The sequence below is a fragment of the Pseudophryne corroboree genome, chromosome 7 (genome assembly GCF_028390025.1).
Source record: "Pseudophryne corroboree isolate aPseCor3 chromosome 7, aPseCor3.hap2, whole genome shotgun sequence".
Lineage (NCBI taxonomy): Eukaryota > Metazoa > Chordata > Amphibia > Anura > Myobatrachidae > Pseudophryne > Pseudophryne corroboree.
This window is the reverse complement of record NC_086450.1, coordinates 256986844-256999779: the sequence shown is the minus strand read 5'-3', so window position 1 is coordinate 256999779 and position 12936 is coordinate 256986844. Positions and strand designations below refer to the sequence as shown.

General features: G+C 42.6%; 1 pseudogene; it reads right to left on the bottom strand.

Annotated features, from left to right (window-relative positions):
* Nucleotides 1-12812: 12812 nt before the first annotated feature.
* Nucleotides 12813-12936, bottom strand: LOC134946704 (U2 spliceosomal RNA; annotated as a pseudogene).

Below are 12936 nucleotides of genomic sequence, written 5' to 3'. Positions count from 1 at the left end.
ACTGCTCTATGCCAGGGTAAACCCCCAGTACGAGAGTAGGTACTAGACCAGGCTGTTCCTAAACAACGTAAGGGTTCCATCAGCCCATACGAAGATAGGAATACTCAGCCCAGTTTTTCTCCAATCTCAACTAGGGGCCTTGCCAGTCCCCGTCCGAGGCGGATACTAGACCAGGCCATTACCCTAATCAGCGCAAGTAGCCTTCCTTGACGCTGTAGGGAACTGAGCCATGGTTTTTCTCCATCCTCGACCAGAGACCTTCCTTACCCCGGCACGGTACTCCACAGGGTGTTTCTCCATTCCACATCTAGGAACCTCTCACGCTCCTAGTGTAAGAACAGGTACTCCACCCCATGTTTCTCTACCGCAGATACTCCACCGGGCCGCTCCCTATACCACATAGGGTTGAATTATTCCCCCATGCAGTAGGGATGACCGGCCCGGTTTTTCTCCACTGATAAGAACAAATTTTTTTATTTTTTATTTTACTTGAAGCCCGAGGTGCGGTGCTTCATCACCCAGTGTCTGTGACCAAACGTGCTGGGGGCATAGGTACTTGGACCCTCTCCCAAAGGAGAAGGGCCCCGTTACTCCTCTAACCCTCAGAGCCAAAAGGCCCTGAGGGAAAAAAAGGACTGTGGGTCCCCCTTTGCCAAAGCGCAGGGGAACCCTCGGGTGTCCCCAGGGTTAGCCGAAGCGTCCCCCTGGGGACCGATAACTGCGTCTGGTCCTCCCCCCGTGGAGAGGACCTCAGCAACTTAGAGGAGAGGGCGGCCCATAAGGGTCTCACCTTAACCCCAAACGAAAAACGTGAACGTGAACGTACTCGTGACACACTACAAACTACAAAAAACGAATAAAAGTGCTAATGCTTGTGCAAGTGCGGGTGCAAGTGCAAAAACATAAGTGGGCATAATAAATAAGAACAGATTTTTTTTTTTTTTTTTTTTTTTAAAACCATTCAGGTTTAAAAAAACTGACGCATACCCACAAAGAGTAGCAATCACTTTGACTTTCAAAGCACAGTTTTTAAAAATCATCACTCATGGTTTGTATATTTTTTTCCGCCAATCAAATCTTTAACCTTTTCTGGTCTATCCAAAAATAATTCAGCAAATTCACAAACACAAAAAACAATACAATAACATCTTTGCATTTTAAGGACATTTCTTACTTTCAGAAATAACCCCCACAAAAAAAAACAGAAAATAGGAACCCTAAACACCCGAGGGGAACTAAAACACAACCATATCCTTCCATTATTTCACCTTCCATATGCCTTCTGCATCTAAGCCACCACCGCCTTCCTTATCAAACAAATAACAAACATACAGCTTACTAAACACCATTCTTACACAGTCATTAATTTCCCATTCTTCCTTTTTATACACAACCATATTCCTTGCGTTCCATAAAACTTCCATTACGCACGACATCAATAACCACATCATTCTCTGTTGTACCTTCCCACTTACACACATACCAAACATTGCCAATCTCCATGACACCACATTTACACCACCCAATTCCATGCACACAGTTTTCAATTTATCCCAAACCTTCCTCGCAAAACCGCAAGTCCAAAAAACATGTCTCACAGTCTCACTCGCACCACAATTCACTCTTGGACATACATCCACACTCACTAAATCACGCTTTTTTAAAAACTCACGTACTGGTAGTACCCCATGCATTCCCATCCAAACTATATCCCTCTGTCTGTTCGTCATCCCTTTCATACCTATTTTCTTCCATACCTCCAAAGCATCCTTTGAGCGCAAAAATTCAATATTACAAGCTACATCTTTACCACGCAACACTTTCATCACTTTCTTCCTTTCACAAAAATCTTTTATACTAACACCCACCAAATCATTCTTCCTAACAAATTTCTCAACATATTTATACCACACAGGACAAACAGCCGCCATCGGTACTAGTAATGATCTCTTCTTCCAACCTAATCCGCACAGCATCCACCCAGCCAAATAATGCATCATGCACGCAGCCTTACTTTGCCTCCCCAACAATCTAGCCACTGATGCTACATAATTAACTCCTAAAAAAAACTCAAAATTTGGGAAATCAAATCCACCTTTCGCTCTTTCTTTCATAACTTCCTCTCTCCTTAGTCTTTCCATTTTACAACCCCAAAAAAATAAAAAGCATAACCTCACAATCTTCCGAAAACAACCATACGGAGGGGGGAACACACAAGCAACAAATAATAATATTGGAAGAATCACACTTTTGATAATAAGCACTTTCCCAGTCATAGATAAATCCCTTAATTTCCAAAAATTCAATTTTTTAGCAATCTTTCTACCACATATTTCCCAACTCTCCCTCCCTTTTAAGTCATCATCAAATATTATACCCAAAATTTTGATACCACCCTCTACACATTCCACATCCTTTATACTAACCCGAATATTCCCAAAAACTTTAATTTGGCACTTCCCCCAATTAACCCTAAATGCAGATATACTACAGAAAATATTAATTAATAAAACCGTCCTATTCAATGCAGCCTGATTCTTACTTAAAATTACAATATCATCCATATAGCCCAATACTTTTACATGCTTACCACCACTACCAGGGATCAAACAGCCTCTCACAATTTTATCTTTCCTAATCATTTGTAATAATGGCTCAATCACACTAATAAACAGGATAGGGGACATAGGGCATCCTTGTCTGACACCAGATTCAATTGTGACTCTCTCACTTACATTCCCATTTACTAACACTTTACTAGAGACACGATCATACAAACTTTTAACCCTTTTAACAAAAAAAACAGGAAAACCCATTTTCTCTAAGACCCTAAACATAAAACAATGTGACACACGATCAAAAGCCTTTTCAAAATCCACACTCAAAAACACACAACTCTGCTTCCTCTCCACACTATCACCAATTATATCCCTAATTAACATTAAATTCTCACTTATCCGTCTGCCTGGCACACCGCATACCTGATCCTCATTTATACACTGATTTATCACACATCTCATTCGATCAGCCAAAACCTTTGCATATACTTTATAGTCAGCATTAAGTAATGTTATAGGTCTCCAATTACCCAGATTTTTCTTATCACCTTTCTTATATAGTAACACTACAATGCCTTCTCTCATTGACGCACACAAACTCCCCGTCTTCCACATATACTCACATACTTCAAACAGATCCATCCCAACAGTTTCCCAAAAACACTTATAAACCTCAACCGGTATACCATCATTACCAGGAGTTTTATTATTTTTTGCACAATCTACAGCTCTCTTTACCTCTTCAACCGACACACATTCAACCAAACCTTCTCTTTCATCCTCATTTATTTCATTCTCCATAACATTCAACACCTCCAAACCCACTTCTTCATCTATTTCTTTCCTCATATACAAATCTTTATAAAAACTTTCAACCACGCGCAACACATCATGTCCTTTCACTTCTTTCCCATTGTCATCACATACACTTTCCATATCCTTTTTACTATTACTAATTTTTTTAAAGAAAAAACTTGTACATTTTTCATTTTTTTCCATATTCTCCATCTTAGCCTGAAACATGATTTCTTTCCCCTTATTATTCAGAAAATTGTTAATTTCTTTCCTAGTTTTAATTATATCATCACTCACATTATATCCCATTTCCCTTATCTTATACAAAAAAGACATCCTCTTGCACCAACTCTCATACTCCTGCCTTTTCTTCCTTGCACACCTGTATCCACATCTGACAAAAAACACTTTCATTTGTACCTTCATCCAATCCCACCACTCAGTTATTTCTTTAAAATCACACTTTTTCCTTTTCCACCATCCATATTTTTTCCTAAACTCATTCTTCACCCATTCATCCTCAAGCAGTCTCACGTTTAACTTCCACACTCCTCTACCATACACATTCTTACTTTGCCCATTCACCTTACATAACAAACAATCATGATCCGAATATACAACATTTACTTGCTCCATACTTACACATTCAATCTCTTTAGACACAAAAATATAATCCAATCTTGATTTTACTCCACCCCTGTCTGCCCGGTATGTTGGCGGTGGTGGCTTATTCATACATACCTTCGCAACATCTACTAGGGAAAAATCAAACACAATTTGTCTTAGAAGATTACCAGTAACATCCACTTTATCCGAAAACCCACCAACCCTTCCACCACTTTCTATAATGCAATTCATATCACCCATGATTATTACCGGGATCCTTCCAGGTAAGTATAGCCTAATTTTTTCAAACAACGCTTGTCTTTCCCTTTTACACACAGGTGCATACACACAAAACACTTTTATCTTCCATCCCCTATAACTACATATAGCCAAAATACATCTACCCTCTTCCACTATAGTATATTCCTCTAAAACCACACTTTTATTTTTTATTAAAATTCCCACACCATCATTCCTATTACCCTGTGTCCCAGACCAAACACTATCACCACCTACCCATTCACCTTTAACTAAATGTGCACTTATCCCACACTCCTGTAAACATAATATATCAGCATTTCTACTTTGTAAATCCTGAAAAACAGCAGCCCTTCTTTTCCTGCCAGTAATCAACCTGACATTTAAAGACAAAAAATTTAAATTAAAAGCCGAAGACATAGAAAATTATGTTTAAAGTGCCATTCTCAAAAGCGCATCATGACACTTAATCATTAAACCATCAAAAAAACACACAAAAGAAGAACTCATCCATTTTCAGGCAATTTGCCTAATGCAGCAAACCTGGCAACATCATCCTCAGGTAAGTATAACTACGGTCAGGTGAGTCAACAGGAGGGCTAAACTCTGCATTACTTTGTGGACTCATGTCCATGCTATCTTCCAGTAGCAAAGCCTGCCCGCCCATTTCAGGATCAATCCTGGCTTTTTTAACTGAGTGTCCCTCTTGCCCTGTTACACGAGCTCTCCGGGTGGAGGGTCCTGCTTCTTCTGCAGACTCTGAGTCTCCCTGCTCAGAGCCACTCCAAGCAATATTGACGTCCGTCTGTCCTGACAGATCTACAGGACTGTCATAGTCCTGAATGTCGGCACTGGCATGCAGTCCTTCTGGACTCTGTTGCGAGACAGTACTACCCTCCAAACTTGGCGTTGCTTCGCCTACAGACTGCTGCTCACTTTCAAGCGGTTGCTCCGCTTGATTTGACATCTCCCCCTCCGTGACAGCGGCTTCCTGTTGCCGTTCTGTACACTCCGGGGTCTCACCACCATGCGGTATTGAAACAGTCACACCTGTACCAACACTTCCTACTGCTTGGGCTCCCTCTACAGCTCCAGTTTTTGCCTCACCCACCATTTCATGTCTTATTTGTGCCTTCTGGTTCTCCCGCAGTATTTCTTGTTCTTTTAAATTTGCCCAATGTGGACAAGCCTTACAGGAATGACCTGGTTCACCACATATGTCACAAAGCTTTCCCTGGGGACAAACACTGGCATTATGCCCTTTCCTTTTACAGTTTCTACAGCAAGGACCCCTTGTGCAGTTTTCTTTCACATGGCCGTACTCAAAACACAGTCTGCAATAGGTTGGCTGGCCTGGGTAGAAGAGAAACCCTCTATTTCCCCAATTGAAAAATTTGCTGGAGGGTGCAACACCCCTCCAATTCCTTCCGGATGAGGCGTGAGCCTTACCCAGAACTTTAATTTACCGTTAAACACGCCAAAAACATTTTTTTGCATTATGCCTCCTCTTACTTGTATGCAATAACGGTACAAAAACCTTTTACCAGGTCAAGAGGCGTATACGGGTTGTACAAATGGACAGTCAGTGGGATATCTTGAATAGCAAACAAAGGCAACATTTGGATATTTACCATCCGTGGGTCCTGGGCTTTCTTCCTCAAAAGTTCGTAGACCCTTAAACAATCCCCATTGCTTTGGAAGCTCACGTCATACATACCCTGGGAAGGGAAGTCCTGTATGCAATACAAATCGTCCGGAACCATAACCCGTGCCATTTTCTCCAGAATTTTCTGCACAATAAAGGTGAGGTTGCATTCATCGCGCCTTCCTTCTCCAACAATGAATCTAATAGTATTCTTAATCCCAGCCATTCTGCTGTAAAAACGAAGATCCTCCGATGATCCAAGCTCCGAAACAGATCCTCTCCAAGCGATCCCTCCTCTACGGCCAAGAGTCCCAGGACAGGACTCCCACACTCAAGCCTCCGGCCCAGACCAGGGCAATAAACCCTGATCTGAGCCAAAAGGCCGAGAAGCGACTACACTTGATCTTAACCAAAACGGCTAAAACTTAGCCATAGGCCGAAATGGGGTGAAGGAAAGTGCAGTGCACCAAAACATAAGCTGACACAATCATGGAGAATGCGCCAGCATATATGCTCTTCTATCTATATTTTGCAAACCTACTCTTGTCCCCTCCAGCTGCTCCATGTAGATTTGACGTCTTGCAAGGTGCATAACCCACTGACAAGCAGGCACACTCCTGCGTGAGTTTTGTATCTCACTAGCTGGATGATACACAATCATTTGCATGTGCTCCACCTCCGACACACCGCCCACCTATACACCTAGTCACCAGAGCCACCCACAAGCCAACTGGCTCCGTGATTTAATTTGCACAGTGCAGTCATCCAGGCAGCATGTATTTCTCAATGGAAGGATCCCTGGTTCCATGGAATCTTCTGCATTGGTATGCTGCGGAAAAAAAGGATTTAAACATTTAGCTAGCTAGCATTCAATTTACCTGCGGCTTGGCTCTAGCACATGGGTCTTCAACCTGTGGCCCTCCAGCTGCTGTGAAACTACACATCCCAGCATGCCCTGCCACAATTTTGCTATTAAGGTATGCTAAAACTGAGGCAGGGCATGCTGGGATGTGTAGTTCCACAGCAGCTGGAGGGTCGCAGGTTGAAGACCCATGTTCTAGCATGCCTGTTTTATGATGCATGTTCCGTGATGTCACAATCAGCTTGGAATGGGGTGTCTAGCATGCATTTGCTGACAGCCACTTGAGGAAGACACACATCTGGAGCTACAGCGTATCGGAGGTCTTCGATGCCTTTCCAACAAATGCACACCACCTGCCGCTGGTCTGGACACAAAACAATGCCCACAATCAAAGGCCCAAAATGCCCAACTACAGGATTAATGTAAGTAGTGAATTTAGGAATGAATTTAGATGTAGGAAATTAAGTTAGATCACAAGTACATTCGAATTCAGATCTAAAGTCCTGGCAGCCCCCAGCATTAAAAAATGCCTTGATTAGAGGTAGGGAATTAAATGTAGATAAGAAGTAGACACAAAATAAGACTCCACAGAGCAGTTTTCAGGTGTCTTTATCAATTGTTGCATTTATAAAAATCAAGAAATTAGGGAACACAATGTTGCGACAATGTAACCCTATTTGCAAAATAGTAATAAATAAGTTTGTTGATGTAAGACATTTGCAAAGGTGCATCCAAAACACACTGGAATATGCAACTGAATCTGTTTTTGGAGGATTGAATAGGAAATGTGCATCGGTTCTGCAAGTACTGAAAGCTCTTCTCCCAGCTCCCTTTTCTGAAAAGCCATTTAATATATGGTTCCCAGATAGGGGACATATCAGATATTGGCAGCAAATATCATACTACTGCTATTGCCATCAAAGATGAACATTGATTGTTTTCAGATATTGGATTGAAAAAGCAGTCTTTATTGACATAAAGAAGAAAATAAACATACATAAACATTACACACATAAGTACCATGTTGCAGCACAGCCAAAACACAATACAAATGCAGACGGTATAGTACATTTCAAGACCTACAGCACAGGCCAGATAACACTATAAATCATGAACTGCCCTATACATTTATACTATACAATAATACAACAGTTAATAAGGCTATGGGTGTGGAGTGTAAGAGGGTGGAGGGAATCACAAGCCCGAAGCTTTATTGAAAGACAGACACATACTGTATAAGGGGAGGGTCAATAAATAGAAAGATATCCTTTACTATAGAATGTAGTCCAATCCGGTCTTTCTGCTCTTCCACAACTGAAAAAAGGATAGCGTTCCGAAGGCTTCCATCCTGGAATATCTTCGGTTTTTCACCAACAAAGAAAATGATCCCTCCAGCAGACCCTTCAACCACGATACAAGATTGCAGCTAAAAGGCCAAGAAGCGACTACACTTGATTTTAACCAAAATGGCTTAAACTTAGCCATAGGCCGAAATGGGGTGGAGGAAAGTGCAGTGCACCAAAACATAAGCTGACACAATCATGGAGAATGCGCCAGCATATATGCTCTTCTATCTATATTTTGCAAACCTACTCTTGCCCCTCCAGCTGCTCCATGTAGATTTGATGTCTTGCAAGGTGCATAACCCACTGACAAGCAGGCACACTCCTGCGTTAGTTTTCTCTCTCACTAGCTGGATGATACACAATCATTTACATGTGCTCCACCTCCGACACACCGCCCACCTAAACACCCAGTCACCAGAGCCACCCACAAGCCAACTGGCTCCGTGATTTAATTTGCACAGTGCAGTCATCCAGGCAGCATGTATTTCTCAATGGAAGGATCCCTGGTTCCATGGAATCTTCCGCATTGGTATGCTGCGGGAAAAAAGGATTTAAACATTCAGCTAGCTAGCATTCAATTTACCTGCGGCTTGGCTCTAGCACATGGGTCTTCATCCTGTGGCCCTCCAGCTGCTGTGAAACTACACATCCCAGCATGCCCTGCCACAATTTTGCTATTAAGGTATGCTAAAACTGAGGCAGGGCATGCTGGGATGTGTAGTTCCACAGCAGTGGGAAGGTCGCAGGTTGAAGACCCATGTTCTAGCATGCCTGTTCTATGTTGCGTGTTCCGTGATGTCACAATCAGCTTGGAATGGGGTGTCTAGCATGCATTTGCTGACAGCCACTTGAGGGAGACACACATCAGGAGATGCAGCGTATCAGAGGTCTTCGATGCCTTTCCAACAAATGCACACACCTGCCGCTGGTCTGGACACAAAACAATGCCCACAATCGAAGGCCCAAAATGCCCAACTACAGGATTAATGTAAGTAGTGAATTTAGGAATGAATTTAGATGTAGGAAATTAAGTTAGATCACAAGTACATTCGAATTCAGATCTAAAGTCCTGGCAGCCCCCAGCATTTAAAAATGCCTTGATTAGAGGTAGGGAATTAAATGTAGATAAGCAGTAGACACAAAATAAGACTCCACAGAGCAGTTTTCAGGTGTCTTTATCAATTGTTGTATTTAAAAAAATCAAGCAATTAGGGAACACAATGTTGCGACAATGTAACCCTATTTGCAAAATAGTACTAAATAAGTTTGTTGATGTAAGACATTTGCAAAGGCGCATCCAAAACACACTGGAAAATGCAACTGAATCTGTTTTTGGAGGATAGAATAGGAAATGTGCATCGGTCCTGCAAGTACTGAAAGCTCATCTCCCATCTTTTCTGAAAAGCCATTTAATATATGGTCCCCAGATAGGGGACATATCAGATATTGGCTTTCAAAAGCAGCAAATATCATACTACTACTATTGCCATCAAAGACGAACATTGATTGTTTTCAGATATTGGATTGAAAAAGCAGTCTTTATTGACATAAAGAAGAAAAAAAACATACATAAACATTACACACATAAGTACCATGTTGCAGCACAGCCAAAACACAATACAAATGCAGATGGTATAGTACAGTTCAAGATCTACAGCACAGGCCAGCCTACACTATAAATCATGAACTGCCCTATACATTTAAACTATACAATAATACAACAGTTAATATGGGTGTGGAGTGTAAGAGGGTGGAGGGAATCACAAGCCCGAAGCTTTATTGAAAGACAGACACATACTGTATAAGGGGAGGGTCAATAAATAGAAAGATATCCTTTACTATAGAATGTAGTCCAATCCGGTCTTTCTGCTCTTCCACAACTGAAAAACAGATAGTGTTCCCAAACCTTCCATCCTGGAATATCTTCGGTTTTTCACCAACAAAGAAAATGATCCCTCCAGCAGACCCTTCAACCACGATACAAGATTGCAGCCAAAAGGCCAAGAAGCGACTACACTTGATCTTAACCAAAACGGCTAAAACTTAGCCATAGGCCGAAATGGGGTGAAGGAAAGTGCAGTGCACCAAAACATAAGCTGACACAATCATGGAGAATGCGCCAGCATATATGCTCTTCTATCTATATTTTGCAAACCTACTCTTGTCCCCTCCAGCTGCTCCATGTAGATTTGACGTCTTGCAAGGTGCATAACCCACTGACAAGCAGGCACACTCCTGCGTGAGTTTTGTCTCTCACTAGCTGGATGATACACAATCATTTGCATGTGCTCCACCTCCGACACACCGCCCACCTATACACCTAGTCACCAGAGCCACCCACAAGCCAACTGGCTCCGTGATTTAATTTGCACAGTGCAGTCATCCAGGCAGCATGTATTTCTCAATGGAAGGATCCCTGGTTCCATGGAATCTTCCGCATTGGTATGCTGCGGGAAAAAAGGATTTAAACATTCAGCTAGCTAGCATTCAATTTACCTGCGGCTTGGCTCTAGCACATGGGTCTTCACCCTGTGGCCCTCCAGCTGCTGTGAAACTACACATCCCAGCATGCCCTGCCACAATTTTGCTATTAAGGTATGCTAAAAATGAGGCAGGGCATGCTGGGATGTGTAGTTCCACAGCAGCTGGAGGGTCGCAGGTTGAAGACCCATGTTCTAGCATGCCTGTTTTATGATGCGTGTTCCGTGATGTCACAATCAGCTTGGAATGGGGTGTCTAGCATGCATTTGCTGACAGCCACTTGAGGGAGACACACATCTGGAGATACAGCGTATCGGAGGTCTTCGATGCCTTTCCAACAAATGCACACCACCTGCCGCTGGTCTGGACACAAAACAATGCCCACAATCAAAGGCCCAAAATGCCCAACTACAGGATTAATGTAAGTAGTGAATTTAGGAATGAATTTAGATGTAGGACATTAAGTTAGATCACAAGTACATTCGAATTCAGATCTAAAGTCCTGGCAGCCCCCAGCATTTAAAAATGCCTTGATTAGAGGTAGGGAATTAAATGTAGATAAGCAGTAGACACAAAATAAGACTCCACAGAGCAGTTTTCAGGTGTCTTTATCAATTGTTGTATTTAAAAAAATCAAGCAATTAGGGAACACAATGTTGCGACAATGTAACCCTATTTGCAAAATAGTACTAAATAAGTTTGTTGATGTAAGACATTTGCAAAGGCGCATCCAAAACACACTGGAAAATGCAACTGAATCTGTTTTTGGAGGATAGAATAGGAAATGTGCATCGGTCCTGCAAGTACTGAAAGCTCATCTCCCATCTTTTCTGAAAAGCCATTTAATATATGGTCCCCAGATAGGGGACATATCAGATATTGGCTTTCAAAAGCAGCAAATATCATACTACTACTATTGCCATCAAAGACGAACATTGATTGTTTTCAGATATTGGATTGAAAAAGCAGTCTTTATTGACATAAAGAAGAAAAAAAACATACATAAACATTACACACATAAGTACCATGTTGCAGCACAGCCAAAACACAATACAAATGCAGACGGTATAGTACAGTTCAAGATCTACAGCACAGGCCAGCCTACACTATAAATCATGAACTGCCCTATACATTTAAACTATACAATATTACAACAGTTAATATGGGTGTGGAGTGTAAGAGGGTGGAGGGAATCACAAGCCCGAAGCTTTATTGAAAGACAGACACATACTGTATAAGGGGAGGGTCAATAAATAGAAAGATATCCTTTACTATAGAATGTAGTCCAATCCGGTCTTTCTGCTCTTCCACAACTGAAAAACAGATAGTGTTCCCAAACCTTCCATCCTGGAATATCTTCGGTTTTTCACCAACAAAGAAAATGATCCCTCCAGCAGACCCTTCAACCACGATACAAGATTGCAGCCAAAAGGCCAAGAAGCGACTACATTTTATTTTTTTATTTATTTTTTTTACTTGAAGCCCGAGGTGCGGTGCTCCATCACCCAGTGTCTGTGCGCAAACGTGCTGGGGGCATAGGTACTTGGACCCTCTCCCAAAGGAGAAGGGCCCCGTTACTCCCCTACCCCTCAGAGCCAAAAGGCCTACTGAGGGGAAATAGGGACTGTGGGTCCCCCCTTGCCGAAGCGCAGAGGGACCCTCGTGTGTCCCCAGGGTTGGCCGAAGCGTCCCCCTGAGGACCGAAAACTGCGTCTGGTCCTCACCCCGTGGAGAGGACCACAGCATCGAAGGAGAGTGGGTGGCCCATAAGGGTCTCACCTAAACCCCAAAACGAAAAAACGTGAACGTGACACACTACAAAAAACAAATATAAGTGCTGTGCTTTTCCAATCAAATAAATAAGCCCCAGCCAAAAGGCCGGGGAGGGGGATAAAAATTGTCCTTGCCCTAGCCAAAAGGCCAGGGCAAAGGATAAGGTGCAACAGAAGTTGGGAGTGCATAGTGCTAGTGCCATTAAAGTGCAAGGCGTCTACACCAGTGCAAGTTAAGGCACCCTTAGGGTTTTCACCCTAAGGGCACATATCACCTCGAGCTTCGAAGCCGCTCCCGACCCTTCAGCCAGACCAAGCTTCATACCTGCTCTATGCCAGGGTCAACCCCCAGTACGAGAGTGGATACTAGACCAGACTGTTCCTCAGCCACGTAAGGGTGCCATAAGCCCTTACGAGGTAGGAATACTCAGCCAAGTTTTTCTCCACTCTCAACCAGAGGCCTTGCCACACCCCGGCATGGTACTCCACAAGGTGTTTCTCCATTCCACATCTAGGAACCTCTCACGCTCCTAGTGTAAGAACAGATACTCCACCCTGTTTTTCCCTCGAACAGATACTACACTTGATCTTAGCCAAAAGGCCAAGAAGCGAC